At 40.8% G+C, this 17,070-nt stretch overlaps 2 pseudogenes across 1 annotated transcript; one reads left to right on the top strand and one right to left on the bottom strand.

Annotated features, from left to right (window-relative positions):
- The first annotated feature begins 2,015 nt into the window (after positions 1-2,015).
- LOC113881446 lies at positions 2,016-4,137 on the top strand (annotated as a pseudogene).
- A 1,515-nt stretch (positions 4,138-5,652) lies between these two features.
- Positions 5,653-7,235, bottom strand: LOC113881879 (annotated as a pseudogene). The gene has a single exon (XR_003508192.1). The product of XR_003508192.1 is annotated as a cytochrome b-c1 complex subunit 2, mitochondrial pseudogene (transcript).
- Between the last annotated feature and the right edge of the window lie 9,835 nt (positions 7,236-17,070).

Here is a 17,070-nt window from a genome sequence, read left to right as displayed (position 1 = left end):
TTATTTTCTTGGGCTCCAAAATCATGGCAGATGGGACTCCAGCCATGAAATTAAAAGAAGCCTGCTCCTAGGAAGAAAAGCTATGACCAACCAAAACAGCATATTAAAAAGCAGAGACATTACTTTGCCAACAGAGGTTCCTCTAGTCAAAGCTATGGTTTTTCCAGTAGTCATGTACGGATGTGAGAGTTGGACGATAAAGAAAGTTGAGTGCCGAACAGTTGATGCTTTTGAACTGTGGTGTTGGAGAAGAGTCTTGACAGTCCCTTGGACTGCAAGGAGATACAACCAGTCAATCCTAAAGGACATCAGCCTAAATATTCATTGGAAGGACTGATGCTGAAGCTGAAACTCCAATAATTGGCCACCTGATGCGAATAACTGACTCCTTGGAAAAGACCCTGATGCTGGGAAAGATTGAAGGCAGGAGGAAAAGGGAATGACAGAGGATGAAATAGTTGGATGGCATTACCGACTTGATGGACATGAGTTTGAGCAAGCTACGGGAGTTGGTGATGGACAGGGAACCCTGGCGTGCTGCAGTCCATGGGGTGGCAAAGAGTTGGACACAACTGAGCAACTGAACTGAACTGAAATGATGTAAAACCTGAAACCATAAAACTCCTAGGAGAGAACATAGGCAGAACATGTTCTGACATAAATCGTAGCAATATTTTCTTGGATCTGTCTCTTAAGGTAAAGGAAACAAAAGCAAAAATAACCAAGTGGGACCTAATTAAACTCTCATAACCTTTTTTTTTTTTTTTAGTCATGCTGTGTGGCTTGTGGGCTCTTAGTTCCCTGACCAGGGATCAAACCTGGGACTACGCAGTAAAGCACTGAGTCCTAACCACTGGACCACCAGGGAACACCAAAAACTCATAAGCTTTTGTAGAGCAAATGAAACTGTCAACAAAATAAAAAGACAACCTACTGAATGGAAGAAAATATTTACAAATGATATGACTGATAAAGGGTTAACGTAAAAAATATATAAATAACTCATACAATTCAATATCAAAGAAACAAACAACCCACTTAAAAAAATGGTCAGAAAACCTGCATAAACATTTTTCCAAAGGAGACTTACAGATGGCCAACAGCACATGCTCAACATCACTAGTCATCAGAGAAATGCAAATCAAAACACAATGAGCTATCACTGCGTATCTGTCAAAATAACTATCTCCAAAAAGTCTACAGATATGGACTTCCCTGGCTGTCTAGTGGTCAAGACTGCCCTCCCAGTGTGTGAGGGGGGCAGGACACGGGCTCTATCCCTAGTTGGGGAACTAGGATCCTGCATGCCACATAGCACGAACAAATAAATAAATAATGGGTGTATTTTTAAAACATCTACAAATAACAAACGGAGAAGGAAATGGCAACCCACTCCAGTGTTCTTGCCTGGAGAGTCCCAGAGATGGGGGAGCCTGGTGGGCTGCCATCTATGGGGTCGCACAGAGTCGGACACGACTGAAGCGACAGCAGCAGCAGCAGCACAAATAACAAATGTTGGTGAGGATGTGGAGAAGGAACCTTGTATGCTGTTGATGGGAATGTAAATTGGTACAGCCACTATGAAAAACAGCAGTGGAATTTCCTCAAGAAATTAAAAATAGAATTACCATATGACCCAGCAATTCCACACCTGGGTATATATCAAAGAAAATGAAAGCACTAACTCAAAAAGATACATGCATCCCAATGTTCATAGCATCATTGTTTACAATTGCTAAGATACAGAAGCAATCTAAGTTCCTAACATGTGGAAGCATATTCTGCAAAGCTGAGTGAAATTCTATTCTGCCATTAAAAAGGATGAAATTTTGCATTTACAACAGCATGGATGGACCTGGAGGGTATTACGCTTAGTGAAATAAGTCAGAGAAAGACAAATACTGTATGTTATCACTTACACGTAAAATCTAAAAAATAAAATGAACAAACGAATGTAACAAAACAGAAACAGACTCACAGATACAGAAACAACCTAGTAGTTTGGAGAGAGGGAAATGGGAAGGGGTAAGGTGAGGGTAGGGCAATAAGAGGTACAAACTACTGTGCATAAAATAAATAAGCTACAAGGGTGTATTGTGCAGCAAAGAAAATTTAACCAGTACTTGGTAACAACTTTAAATGAAGTATGTTGTTGTTGTTTATTTGCTATGTCACGTCTGACTCTTTTGTGACCCTGTGGCCTGCAGTCCATCAGGCTCCTCTGCCCATGGGATTTCCCAGGCAAGAATACAGGAGTGGGTTGCCATTTCCTTCTCCAAAATGGATTATACTCTATAAAAATTTTGGATCACTATGTGGTACATGGGAGAAGGCAATGGCACCCCACTCCAGTACTCTTGCCTGGAAAATCCCACAGATGGAGGAGCCTGGTAGGCTGCAGTCCATGGGGTCGCTAGGAGTCGGACACGACTGAACGACTTCACATTCCCTTTTCACTTTCATGCATTAGAGAAGGAAATGGCAACCCACTCCAGTGTTCTTGCCTGGAGAATCCCAGGGACAGGGGAGCCTGGTGGGCTGCCGTCTATGGGGTTGCACATTATCGGACACGACTGAAGTGACTTAGCATGTGGTACATCTGAAAATAAATGTATGTAAATTAACGTGATATGTAAAAAAACCTCAAAAAATTTTTTTTCACTTAAAGTAAATCCAAATATATTTTACATACCTCTCTATTGGTTGCAATTTACAATGTAAAACTGTTAAAAGTAATATTAACTATTTCTGTCTAGTTGGAATAATTAACCTTTACTCACACAGGAGATGGACACTCACTCATCAGAAAAGAGTTCATGAATTGGAATTGAAACTCCGCATTGTCATCATCCTGTAACTATACTCAAGATTCTGCCTATGAAAGAAGAATCCACTGGTCTGCTGCTGTCCAAAAATTGCTTCTGCAATGAGAGAGATGTTCTAGATCTACACTTTGATTATGATAGCTACTGACCACATGGGACTTTTGAGCATTTGAAATATGGCCAGTTCAATGGAGGAACTGAATTCTAAATTTTATTTTATTTTATTTTATTTTATTTTAATGGATTTAAATGTAAAGTTTCATGTGGACAAGGCAGCATTAGAAAAATGAAACAAAGGGTCTGCTATCACTTTTTAAAAATTCAGTCCAACCTTCATTGTTAACAAACCTTTGGCTGGGGCTTGGGGTGAGCAGCTACGAGGAGGGGTGGGCGGGGGAGGGCCCCGCCTTCCCATGCAGGCTGGGCAGTTCCCAGCAGAGAGGCACTGTCAACCTTCATTGCAACCTTCGTCAGTGAGCGTGTCCCACCCGTGAGAAGGGCCAGTGTGGCATCACCTACTCCAAGACCACACTGGTGTTTCTCAGCCTCATCTTCTGGTGTGGGAGCGTATGTTTTCATCCCTTACAACCACTACGACCACTTCTTTGAAGATGTCTACCCTCTCCTCCCTGCTGTGCTGATCATAGCTGTAGGAGCCCAGCTCTTCATTACTGGGCTGATTGGCTGCTATGCCACCATCCAGGAAAGCCACTGTAGACCTGCCACATTTGTTGTCATCCTACTCTTAGGTTTTGGTCACAGAAGTTGTTGTAGTGGTTTGGGGATATGTTTACAGAGCGAAGGTGGAAAATGAGGTTGATCGCAGCATTTGGAAAATATAGAAGACCTACGGTGGAACCAACCCTGTTCTGCTAGCTGGGCTATTATGTTCCAAGACAGCTGTCCTCCTGTTGTTGCATTCACAACTCTTCTCACTGGGAAAATACAGCCTGGTTCAAAGAAACCAAAAATCAGAGTGTCCCTCTTAGCTATTGCAGGGAGACCACCAGCAGCTGTCATGGAAGTGTGGCCCACCCCTCTGACCTCTATGCCAAGGGGTATGAGGCTACTGGAAGTTGTGAAGAAGCCACAGGAAATCATGAGGCATGTTATCTATGCAGCAGTAGACATCTGGCTACTGGTGGGCTCTGTGCCTGCATCCTGTTGTGCAGAAGTAGAGCCTGCTTACAAGCTCCTCATCACCAGCAGAACCTATGCACATTTAAAACTCACCTGAGCTTTTTAGTCTTGTTCTGATTTGGAAGATGAATTGAGCAAGTCCATTGCTATTGGCCTCCTGAGTTCATTTAGTTAAAGCACAGGTACATACACAGGTGTTGAACAGAGCAGCTTAGCTCTTCCTGTGTCCACCATCCTACCTACCCACCTATGACTTTTCCTCTGTTCTAGCAGACTCTTCATGTCAGTGAGTGTGTAAGTACGCCGGTAAATGTTCTAATCTCAGAACTGTTTGCAAGTTGCTTAATGTGGTAGAATTAAAGGTGGACACGGGCCTGCTTCCATCAGGGAACAGCTGACGAAGTGTCACAGGGTCCTTTCAGTCTTCACAGGGGAGCACTCTTGGCCAGAGGTTTTTGACAGGAGAGGGAGGCAATCAGCTGTAAGGTAAAAGTTATTATTATACCAGATGGTGCCCTTCATCAATGTCCTTTTTAAAAATAAATACTACAGTCCAGTAACTAGCTCAAAGGCTATCTTATAAAATGGCTAAAATAGATTTTATAATCATATGGTATGTATCTTGGTTCATCTTCAAAATCAGACTGATCTTTGAAACTAGCGGTTTTTAAGCAAAGCTGGCTTTATGTGTGTGTCTGCTCAGTCACTCAGTTGTGTCCAGTTCTTTGTGATCCCATGGACTGTAGCCCACCAGGCTTCTCTGTCCATGGGATTTTCCCAGCAAGAAGTGGGTTGCCATTTCCTCCTCCAGGAGATCTTCCTGACCCAGGCATTGAACTGTCTCCTGTGTCTCTTGCATTGGCAGGTGGATTATTTACTACTGAGCCACCTGGGAAGCCCAAGGAGTATAATGTATGCAGTACTGTTTAAAAACAATTTTTGTGAGTTAGAAATAATGTACCCATGTAGACTAGCAAAATAGTATGTAAATGTGATCTCAGTTGGCCTAGGTGGCTTGTTGGATTTTAATTGCCCAACCAGGGATTGAACCCAGGCCCTCAGCAGTGAGACCTCAAATAGCTAACCACTGGACAGCCAGGGAATTCTCAGCTTTGTTGTTATTACTACCTTTGGAACAAAACCTATTTCAACAAAAATAATGCTATTGAAACTTACTTCAGGGGTAACATTTTCTTATACTGGGAAATTAATCAAATATCTGAATTATATGAAGAGCACATTTATCACTGTTCTCTATGAGTCTAGAAAAATATTATCAAATTTTTATTCACATATGAAATAAAAGTACTTTTCCAATTACAGATTTGGTATAAACTGAGAAAACTTTCTAAGTACAGTTTCTATCGAAGAGGTATTTTATAAATAGTTTTGCTGTACTACTATATTTTTTAAATTATACATTTAAATATTAAATCTAGCAATTTTTAAGAGAATGAAAAGACAAGCCATAGACTAGGAGAAAATACCTACAAAATACATAACTGACAAAGCACTGTTATCCAAAATATACAAAGAATTTAAGTTCAACAATAAGAAAAAACTTGGTTAAAAAATGGGCCAATGACCTTAACTGATACTTTATGAAAGAAGACAAACAGATGGCAGAACAGTACATGAAAAGATGCTCCACACCATATGTCATCAGAAAAGTGCAATTTTTTTTTTTAATAGAATGCTTTATTGACTTTAGGTCAGTTGGGAACAATTACCTATATTTATGTTTTATATTTCATCTCACTGGAAGAAAAGATAAATGTTACATTAGAGACTTTTCACTTTCATGTATTTGCTGCTCTGGGTTCACAAAACATTCAGTTCTTTCCTGCAGTATGGGATTCAGTATTACAACTCATCAATGAAAGGTGTATGCCCCAAATTTCCACTTGCTGCCATTGACTTCCGGCCAGAAACAAACTTCTTTGCAGCATTTATGACATCAGCGTCAGCTACTGCATCAATCTGCTGAAGGACTGTGGATGGCGGCGTGTATGAACCAGCAGCTAGAGCCTGGGACCCGACTTCATCCAGGAAACCCTCAGAAGACTCCACTGACATCAGGTACCCAGCTTTCAGCTTGTTCTTGGCAGCTTGGACACCTGGATTAGAAAGGTTTCCTTGAGCAATTGTTTTTACTTGGTTATAAGCAGCCTTGATAACATCTCCAGCAGATGCAGCTTGTGAGATAGTGTAGAACCCAAAGAGTCCAGAGTCTGAGTAACTGGCATTAAAAGCAGAAACATCAAATGGCTGGTGAACTCCCTTGGCAACAGCCTGGTACAGAGAGCTGGTGGCATTGCTGCCCCTCTTAACATGTGGTCCAGCACCGAGGACGTGCTGGAGAACACTGAACACGTTTGCTTCTGCACTTCCTATGGCTGCACTCTGTGCTACAAGAGCGGCATGGACGAGACTGTCTCCATTCTGTTCTCGAATTTCACCTCCATGGTACTTGGCTTTTGCACCAGATAAACCAAGGCCACCCCTTATGTTAAGAAACTGTTCAGCAACTTGCTTTAGAACAGGATGACTCACACCAAGTCCAATCAAAGCCATTCTTGCACTTGTAAAATGATTCTGTACATAGTCATGTAACTCAACTGGTGTCACTTTTCCAATCCTATAATCAGGACAATATAAGGAATTAGCCAAGGCATTTCTGTAAGCGGCAGCATGCAAATTTTCAATGACGTGAGCCTGTGGATTCTGAAAAGCCAGAGCTTTGTCAATCCTTAGCTGAGGCTGAAGGGCAGCTACCTCCCAGCGTCGAAATTCTGGTGCTGTGGTGACATTGAGCAAGAACTCCATTAGAATATCAACATCATCCCACAGGCATTCCACAGTATAGGCCATGTTTTCCCTTGTTGAAGTCACGCTTAATTTACCACCAACTGCTTCAATTCCACGGGTTATCTTGAAAGATGAAGCTCCTTTTGTAGTCAAACTGGATGCAAGACGAAGCAAATGAGAAGTTCCTAAATTGTTGGAGTTCTCATATCTGCTGCCTGCTTTAATGAACAAACCAATTCTTGATGCAGGAGCATGGTTTTCGAGAGAAGCGATCACTAAACCATTTGGTAACCTGGTAAACTCAAGGTCCTGAGGACATGGAGGCACTCCTGCAGGGGCTGCTGTGGCTTTAACTTTAGGAGCAACTTTGAGGGAATAAAATCTCGAGAGGGACCCGGCTCTGGTTAACAGCTTCATTGCTCAAGATTGTTCTGAGCCTCGGTCGCTGCCGCCTTAGAAGAAAGCAAGATGGTCAGAAAAGTGCAAATTAAAACAACAAAAGAGTCCTACAACATACCTATTTGGACAGCCAAAAAGCAGATGCTGAAACACCACATGCCAATAAAATACGGAGACTAAAGAAATCTCATTCATTGCTGATGGGAATGCAAAACGATACAGTCACTTTGGAAGAGAGTTTGGCGGTTTCTTACAAAACTAAACACATGCGTATACAATTCATTAATTGTGCTTCCTGCTATTTATAAAGAGGAGGTAAAACCATTCACACACGGAAACCACACCCAGGTGTCAATTTTTCTATATTGAGCTGATTTATCATAAAAGAACAGCAAGACTTGTGATTTATGCTGCTGCTGCTAAGTCGAGTCAGTCGTGTCCTACTCTGTGCGACCTCAGAGACGGCAGCCCACCAGGCTTCCCCGTCCCTGGGATTCTCCAGGCAAGAACACTGGAGTGGGTTGCCATTTCCTTCTCCAATGCATGAAAGTGAAAAGTGAAAGTGAAGTCGCTCAGTCGTGTCCGACTCCTAGCGACCCCATGGACTGCAGCCCACCAGGCCCCTCCGTCCATGGGATTTTCCAGGCAAGAGTACTGGAGTGGGGTGCCACTGCCTTCTCCCTTTTTGTTTGTAATTTAAGAACTGAAGCTTGGCATTCACTTTTTGTTGATATTCTCTAAGCTTCACTGTACACACACAGCTTCTGTCACACAGAATTGCCCATAATTAGCTGAAAGTTGAACTACTCAAACTAAGATTTCAAATTAATATTATATCTTTCTCTTTTTTTGCCGGGGGCGGGGCACACTGCTGCATGTGGAACTTCCCCAACCAGGGATGGAACCCATGTCCCCTGCAGTGGAAGCACAGAGTCTTAACCACTGGACCACAAGGAAGTTCAAAGTTAACATTATATCTGATCAGAAAGTAGACTGAATCATTTACTTTGAAAATAAAATACAAAAGATGGTGGAGGAATAGGACGGGGAGACCACTTTCTCCCCCACAAATTCATCAAAAGAACATTTAAACGCCAAGTAAATTCCACAAAACAACTTCTGAATGTCGGCAGAGGACATCAGGCACCTAGAAAAGCAGCCCATTGTCTTCGAAAGGAGGTAGAAAAATATAAAAGACAAAAAAAAGAGACAAAAGAGGGAGGGACGGAGTTACGTCCCGGGAAGGGAGTCTTAAAAAAGAGAGAAGTTTCCAAACACCAGGAAACACTCTCACTGCCGAGTCTGTGCCGAGCCTTGGAAGCACAGAGGGCAACATAACAGGGAAGAAAAATAAATAAACAATTAAAACCCACAGATTACGAGCCCAACGGTAACTCCCCCAGCGGAGAAGCAGCGCAGACGTCTGCACCAGCCACTAGCAAGCCGGGGCGGGGCAGGGAGGCACGGGCTGCAGCACTTAAAGATCTGGCCTGAATGCCCCGAGCGCTTTCTGAGCGAACTAACTTGGGCTAGCAAACCAGACTACAGGACAGATACCACTCGAAAAGCCAGCCCTAACCTAAGACACCACCACGCCCACGCACAGAACAAAGGCTGAACAGAGATAGCCAGCTGCAGACCATCCCCCTCTGGTTGACAGGCATCCAGAGCCGGAAGGAGGCAATCGCAGCCCCAGAGAGATGTTATCTACAAAACTGTAAGCAGGCGTCTTTGCAAACTAAGACTTCTTGGGGTTCTGGACGGTCAACATCCGCCTGAGAAGGTGCGCCGGTTGTACACCCAGAAAAGCGAGGGGCAGGGAGGCGATAAGTCGCAGCGACCACAGTCGCCAAACACCTCATCACCTGAGCTGCTCAGACCCGGGAAGTGCACAAAACGCAGGCCCAACCGAGTCTGCGCCTCTGAGGACTACCCGAGTGCCTGAACCTGAGAGGCTTAGACCTGGGAGGTGCATGCAGCCCAGGGCCGGCCTCGGATGGTTTCCGGGGAGCAACCTAGAGCCTGAGCAGTGTGGGCAGGGAAGCTACACCGGCGTGAGCGGGGGGCAGACCCAGTGTGGTTGAGGCACTGCGAGCACACGCCAGTGTTATTTGATTGCAGCGTCCCTCCCTCCCCACAGCGCGACTGAACAAGTGAGCCCCCCCCCCAAAAAGTGTCCACCACCGCCCCCTTTGTGTCAGGGCAGAAATCAGACACTGAAGAGACCAGCAAACAGAAGAAGCTATAACAGAGGGAACCACCTAGGAAGCGACAGGTGCAATAGATTAAAACCCTGTCGTTAGTACCGACTACATAGGAAGGGGCCTATAGATCTTGAGAAATATATGCCGGACCAAGGAACTAGCCGAAAATGAACTCCTACAACAACATCAGACAAAGTCCTAGATATATTTTTTACTATTTTTATGATCATTCTTTCTTTTTTTTTTTAATTTTTAAAAAAATTTTAAGTCCTCTATTACTCCTTTAATTTTCACTTTTATAACCTACTATTACTTTGCAAAAAAAAAGACCCTATTTTTTTAAAAGCAAACTTCATATATATATTTTTTATAATTTTTGTGACTTTGTTTTTTTTTCTCTTTCATTTTTTTTTCTTCTTTTCTTTAACATTGTATTTTTGAAATTCCAAACTCTACTGTAGATTTTTAATTTTTGCTTTTTGGTATTTGTTATCAATTTTGTACCTATTTTTTAAAAATAATTTTTGTGACTTTTTTTTTCTCTTTTTCTTCTTCTTTTCTTTAACATTGTATTTCTGAAATTCCAAACTCTACTCTAGATTTTTAATTTTTGCTTTTTTGTGCTGCTACTGCTAAGTCACTTCAGTCGTGTCCGACTCTGTGTGACCCCATAGACGGCAGCCCACTAGGCTCCCCCGTCCTTGGGATTCTCCAGGCAAGAACACTGGAGTGGGTTGCCATTTCCTTCTCCAGTGGATGAAAGTGAAAAGTGAAAGTGAAGTTGCTGAGTCGGATACGACTCAGTGACCCCATGGACTGCAGCCTACCAGGCTCCTCCATCCATGGGATTTTCCAGGCAGGAGTACTGGAGTGGGGTGCCATTGCCTTCTCCGTTGCTTTTTTGTATTTGTTATCAATTTTGTACCTATATTTTTTTTATAATTTTTGTGACTTTTTTTTCCTCTCTTTTTCTTCGTTTCTTTAACATTGTATTTTTGAAATTCCAAACTCTAGATTTTTAATTTTTGGTATTTGTTATCAATTTTGTACCTATATTTTCTTTATAATTTTTGTGACTTTGTTTTTTTTTAATCTTTCTTTTTCTTCTTCTTTTCTTTAACATTGTATCTTTGAAATTCCAAACTCTACTCTAGATTTTTAATTTTTGCTTTTTGGTATTTGTTATCAATTTTGTACCTTTAAGAACCCAATCTTCAGTACCCATTTTTATTTGCGAGCGAGATTACTGGCTTGACTGCTCTCTCCCTCTTTGGACTCTCCTTTTTCTGTACCAGGTCGCTTGTGTCTCCTCCCTAACCCCTCTCTGCTCTACCCAACTCTGTGAATTTCTGTGTGTTCCAGACAGTGGAGAACACTTAGGGAACTGATTACTGGCTGGATCTGTCTCTCTCCTTTTCATTCCCTCCTTTTATCCTCCTGGCCACCTCTGTCTCCTTCCTCCCTCCTCTCTTCTCTGTATGACTCTGTGAACATCTCTGAGCAGTCCAGTTGTGGAGTGCACATAAGGAAGTGATTACTGGCTAACCTGCTCTCTCCTCTATTGATTCCACCTCACCTCATTCAGGTCACCTCTCACTCCTTCCTCCCTCTTCTCTTCTCCATGTAACTCTGTGAACCTCTCTGGGTGTCCCTCACTGTAGAGAAACTTTTCATCTTTAACCTAGATGTTTTATCAGTGGTGCTGTATAGAAGGAGAAGTTTTGAGACTACTGTAAAAATAAGACTGAAAACCAGAAGCAGGAGGCTTAAGTCCAAATCCTGACTCCAGGGAACTCCTGACTCCAGGGAACATTAATTGACAGGAGCTCATCAAACACCTCCATACCTACACTGAAACCAAGCACCACACAAGGGCCAACATGTTCCAGAGCAAGACATACCACACAAATTCTCCAGCAACACAGGAACACAGCCCTGAGCTCCAGTATACAGGCTGCCCAAAGTTACTACAAAACCATAGACATCTCATAACTCATTACTGGACACTTCATTGCACTCCAGAGAGAAGAAATCCAGCTCTACCAACCAGAACACTGACACAAGCTTCCCTAACCAAGAAACCTTGACAAGCCAACTGTACAAACCCACACATAGCAAGGAAACTCCACAATAAAGAGAACTCCACAAACTGCCAGAATACAAAAAGGACACCCCAAACTCAGCAATATAAACAAGATGAAGAGACAGAGGAATACCCAGCAGGTAAAGGATCAGGATAAATGCCCACCAAACCAAACAAAAGAGGAAGAGATAGGGAATCTACCTGATAAAGAATTCTGATTAATGATAGTGAAAATGATCCAAAATCTTGAAATCAAAATGGAATCTCAGTTAAATAGCCTGGAGACAAGGATCGAGAAGATGCAAGAAGGTTTCAACAAAGACCTGGAAGAAATAAAAAAGAGCCAATATATAATGAATAATGCAATAAATGAGATCAAAAACACTCTGGAGGCAACAAATAGTAGAATAACTGAGGCAGAAGATAGGATTAGTGTATTAGAAGGTAGAATGGTAGAAATAAGTGAATCAGAGAGGAAAAAAGAAAAACGAATTAAAATAAATGAGGACAATCTCAGAGACCTCCAGGACAATATTAAATGTTACAACATTCAAATCATAGGAGTCCCAGAAGAAGAAGACAAAAAGAAAGACCATGAGAAAATACTTGAGGAGATAATAGTTGAAAACTTCCCTAAAATGGGGAAGGAAATAATCACCCAAGTCCAAGAAACCCAGAGAGTCCCAAACAGGATAAACCCAAGGCGAAACACCCCAAGACACATATTAATCAAATTAACAAAGATCAAACACAAAGAACAAATATTAAAAGCAGCAAGGGAAAAACAACAAATATCACACAAGGGAATTCCCATAAGGATAACAGCTGATCTTTCAATAGAAACTCTTCAAGCCAGGAGAGAATGGCAAGACATACTTAAAGTGATGAAAGAAAATAACCTACAGCCCAGATTACTGTACCCAGCAAGGATCTCATTCAAATATGAAGGAGAAATCAAAAGCTTTACAGACAAGCAAAAGCTGAGAGAATTCAGCACCACCAAACCAGCTCTCCATCAAATACTAAAGGATATTCTCTAGACAGGAAACACAAAAACGGTGTATAAACTCGAACCCAAAACAATAAAGTAAATGGCAACAGGATCATACTTATCAATAATTTCCTTAAATATAAATGGGTTGAATGCCCCAACCAAAAGACAAAGACTGGCTGAATGGATACAAAAACAAGACCCCTATATATGTTGTCTACAAGAGACCCACCTCAAAACAGGGGACACATACAGACTGAAAGTGAAGGGCTGGAAAAAGATTTTCCATGCAAATAGAGACCAAAAGAAAGCAGGAGTAGCAATACTCATATCAGATAAAATAGACTTTAAAACAAAGGTTGTGAAAAGAGACAAAGAAGGACACTACATAATGATCAAAGGATCAATCCAAGAAGAAGATATAACAATTATAAATATATATGCACCCAACATAGGAGCACTGCAATATGTAAGACAAATGCTAACAAGTATGAAAGGGGAAATTAACAATAATACAATAATAGTGGGAGACTTTAATACCCCACTCACACCTATGGATAGATCACTAAACAGAAAATTAACAAGGATACACAAACTTTAAACAATACAATAGACCAATTAGACCTAATTGATATCCATAGGACATATCACCCCAAAACAATGAATTTCACCTTTTTCTCAAGCGCACATGGAACCTTCTCCAGGATAGATCACATCCTGGGCCATAAATCTAGCCTTGGTAAATAAAAAAATAGAAATCATTCCAAGCATCTTTTCTGACCACAATGCAGTAAGATTAGATCTCAATTACAGGAGAAAAACTATTAAAAATTCCAACATATGGAGGCTGAACAACACGCTGCTGAATAACCAACAAATCACAGAAGAAATCAAAAAAGAAATCAAAATTTGCATAGAAACAAATGAAAATGAAAACACAACAACCCAAAACCTGTGGGACACTGTAAAAGCAGTGCTAAGGGGAAAGTTCATAGCAATACAGGCATACCTCAAGAAACAAGAAAAAAGCCAAATAAATAACCTAACTAAGAAGGCAATGGCACTCCACTCCAGTACTTTTGCCTGGAGAATCCATGGACGGAGGAGCCTGGTTGGCTGCAGTCCATGGGGTTGCTAAGAGTCGGACACGACTGAGCGACTTCACTTTCACTTTTTACTTTCATGCATTGGAGAAGGAAATGGCAACCCACTCCAGTGTTCTTGCCTGGAGAATCCCAGGGACGAGGAAGCCTGGTGGGTTGCCGTCTATGGGGTCGCACAGAGTCGGACACGACTGAAGTGACTTAGCAGCAGCAGCAGCAGCACACCTAAAGCAACTAGAAAAGGAAGAAATGAAGAACCCCAGGGTTAGTAGAAGGAAAGAAATCTTAAATTAGGGCAGAAATAAATGCAAAAGAAACAAAAGAGACCATAGCAAAAATCAACAAAGCCAAAAGCTGGTTCTTTGAAAGGATAAATAAAATTGACAAACCATTAGCCAGACTCATCAAGAAACAAAGGGAGAAAAATCAAATCAACAAAATTAGAAATGAAAATGGAGAGATCACAACAGACAACACAGAAATACAAAGGATCATGAGACTACTATCAGCAATTATATGCCAATAAAATGGACAACGTGGAAGAAATGGACAAATTCTTAGAAAAGTACAACTGTCCAAAACTGGACCAGGAAGAAATAGAAAATCTTAACAGACCCATCACAAGCACGGAAATTGAAACTGTAATCAGAAATCTTCCAGCAAACAAAAGCCCAGGTCCAGACAGCTTCACAGCTGAATTCTACCAAAAATTTAGAGACGAGCTAACACCTATCCTACTCAAACTCTTCCAGAAAATTGCAGAGGAAGGTAAACTTCCAAACTCATTCTATGAGGCCACCATCACCCTAATACCAAAACCTGACAAAGATGCCACAAAAAAAAGAAAACTACAGGCCAATATCACTGATGAACATAGATGCAAAAATCCTTAACAAAATTCTAGCAATCAGAATCCAATAACACATTAAAAAGATCATACACCATGACCAAATGGGCTTTATCCCAGGGATGCAAGGATTCTTCAATATCCACAAATCAATCAATGTAATACACCACATTTACAAATTGAAAAATAAAAACCATATGATTATCTCAATAGATGCAGAGAAAGCCTTTGACAAAATTCAACATCCATTTATGATAAAAACTCTCCAGAAAGCAGGAATAGAAGGAACATACCTCAACATAATAAAAGCTATATATGACAAACCCACAGCAAACATTATCCTCAATGGTGAAAAATTGAAAGCATTTCCCCTAAAGTCAGAAACAAGACAAGGGTGCCCACTTTCACCATTACTATTCAACATAGTTTTGGCCACAGCAATCAGAGCAGAAAAATAAATAAAAGGCATCCAAACTGGAAATGAAGTAAAACTTTCACTGTTTGCAGATGACATGATCCTTTACATAGAAAACCCTAAAGACTCCACCAGAAAACTACTAGAACTAATCAATGAATATAGTAAAGTTGCAGGATATAAAATCAACACACAGAAATCCCTTGCATTCCTATACACTAATAATGAGAAAATAGAGAAATTAAGGAAACAATTCCATTCACCATTGCAACGAAAAGAATAAAATACTTAGGAATATATCTACCTAAAGAAACTAAAGACATATATATAGAAAACTATAAAACACTGGTGAAAAAAATCAAAGAGGACACTAATAGATGGAGAAATATACCATGTTCATGGATTCGAAGAATCAATATAGTGAAAATGAATATACTACCCAAAGCAATTTATAGATTCAATGCAATCCCTATCAAGCTACCAATGGTATTCTTCACAGAGCTAGAACAAATAATTTCACAATTTGTATGGAAATACAAAAAACCTCAAATAGCCAAAGCAATCTTGAGAAAGAAGAATGGAACTGGAAGAATCAACCTGCCTGACTTCAGGCTCTACTACAAAGCCACAGTCATCAAGACAGTATGGTACTGGCACAAAGACAGAAATACAGATCAATGGAACAAAATAGAAAGCCCGGAGATAAATCCACGCACCTATGGACACCTTATCTTTGACAAAGGAGGCAAGAATATACAATGGATTAAAGACAATCTCTTTAACAAGTGGTGCTGGGAAAATCTGGTCAACCACTTGTAAAAGAATGAAACTAGAACACTTTCTAACACCATACACAAAAATAAACTCAAAATGGATTAAAGATCTAAATGTAAGACCAGAAACTATAAAACTCCTAGAGGAAAACATAGGCAAAACACTCTCCAACATACATCACAGCAGGATCCTCTATGACCCACCTCCCAGGATACTGGAAATAAAAGCAAAAATAAACAAATGGGACCTAATTAAACTTAAAAGCTTCTGCACAACAAAGGAAACTATAAGCAAGGTGAAAAGATAGCCTTCAGAATGGGAGAAAATAATAGCAAATGAAGCAACTGAAAAACAACTCATCTCAAAAATATACAAGCAACTCCTACAGCTCAACTCCAGAAAAATAAATGACCCAGTCAAAAAATGGGCCAAAGAACTAAAGAGACATTTCTCCAAAGAAGACATACAGATGGCTAACAAACACATGAAAAGATGCTCAACATCACTCATTATCAGAGAAATGCAAATCAAAACCACTATGAGGTACCATTTCACACCCGTCAGAATGGCTGCGATCCAAAAATCTACAAGCAATAAATGCTGGAGAGGATGTGGAGAAAAGGGAACCCTCTTACACTGTTGGTGGAAATGCAAACTAGTACAGCCACTATGGAGAACAATGTGGAGATTCCTTAAAAAACTGGAAATAGAACTGCCTTATGATCCAGCAATCCCACTGCTGGGCATACACACTGAGGAAACCAGAATTGAAAGAGACACGTGTACCCCAATGTTCATTGCAGCACTGTTTATAATAGCCAGGACATGGAAGCAACCTAGATGTCCATCAGCAGATGAATGGATAAGAAAGCTGTGGTACATATACACAATGGAGTATTACTCAGCCATTAAAAAGAATACATTTGAATCAGTTCTAATGAGGTGGATGAAACTGGAGCCTATTATACAGAGTGAAGTAAGCCAGAAAGAAAAACACCAATACAGTATACTAATGCATATATATGGAATTTAGAAAGATGGTAACAATAACCTTGTATATGAGACAGCAAAAGAGACACTGATGTATAGAACAGTCTTTTGGACTCTGTGGGAGAGGGAGAGGGTGGGATGATTTGGGAGAATGGCACTGAAACATGTATAATATCATACGAAACGAGTTGCCAGTCCAGGTTCGATGCACGATACTGGATGCTTGGGGCTGGTGCACTGGGACGACCCAGAGGGATGGTACGGGGAGGGAGGAGGGAGGAGGGTTCAGGATGGGAACACGTGTATACCTGTGGTGGATTCATGTTGATATATGGCAAAACCAATACAATATTGTAAAGTTAAAAATAAAATAAAATATATATAAAAAATAAAATACATAAAATACATAAAAATTACAAAGACTTTGTCAATCTAACATATGATCTCAAAAGGCAATGGCTAAATTAGGAACCACTCAGCCACTTTCAAAA

Source organism: Bos indicus x Bos taurus, chromosome 23 (genome assembly GCF_003369695.1).
Source record: "Bos indicus x Bos taurus breed Angus x Brahman F1 hybrid chromosome 23, Bos_hybrid_MaternalHap_v2.0, whole genome shotgun sequence".
Lineage (NCBI taxonomy): Eukaryota > Metazoa > Chordata > Mammalia > Artiodactyla > Bovidae > Bos > Bos indicus x Bos taurus.
This window is presented reverse-complemented; position numbering and strand designations above follow the sequence as displayed.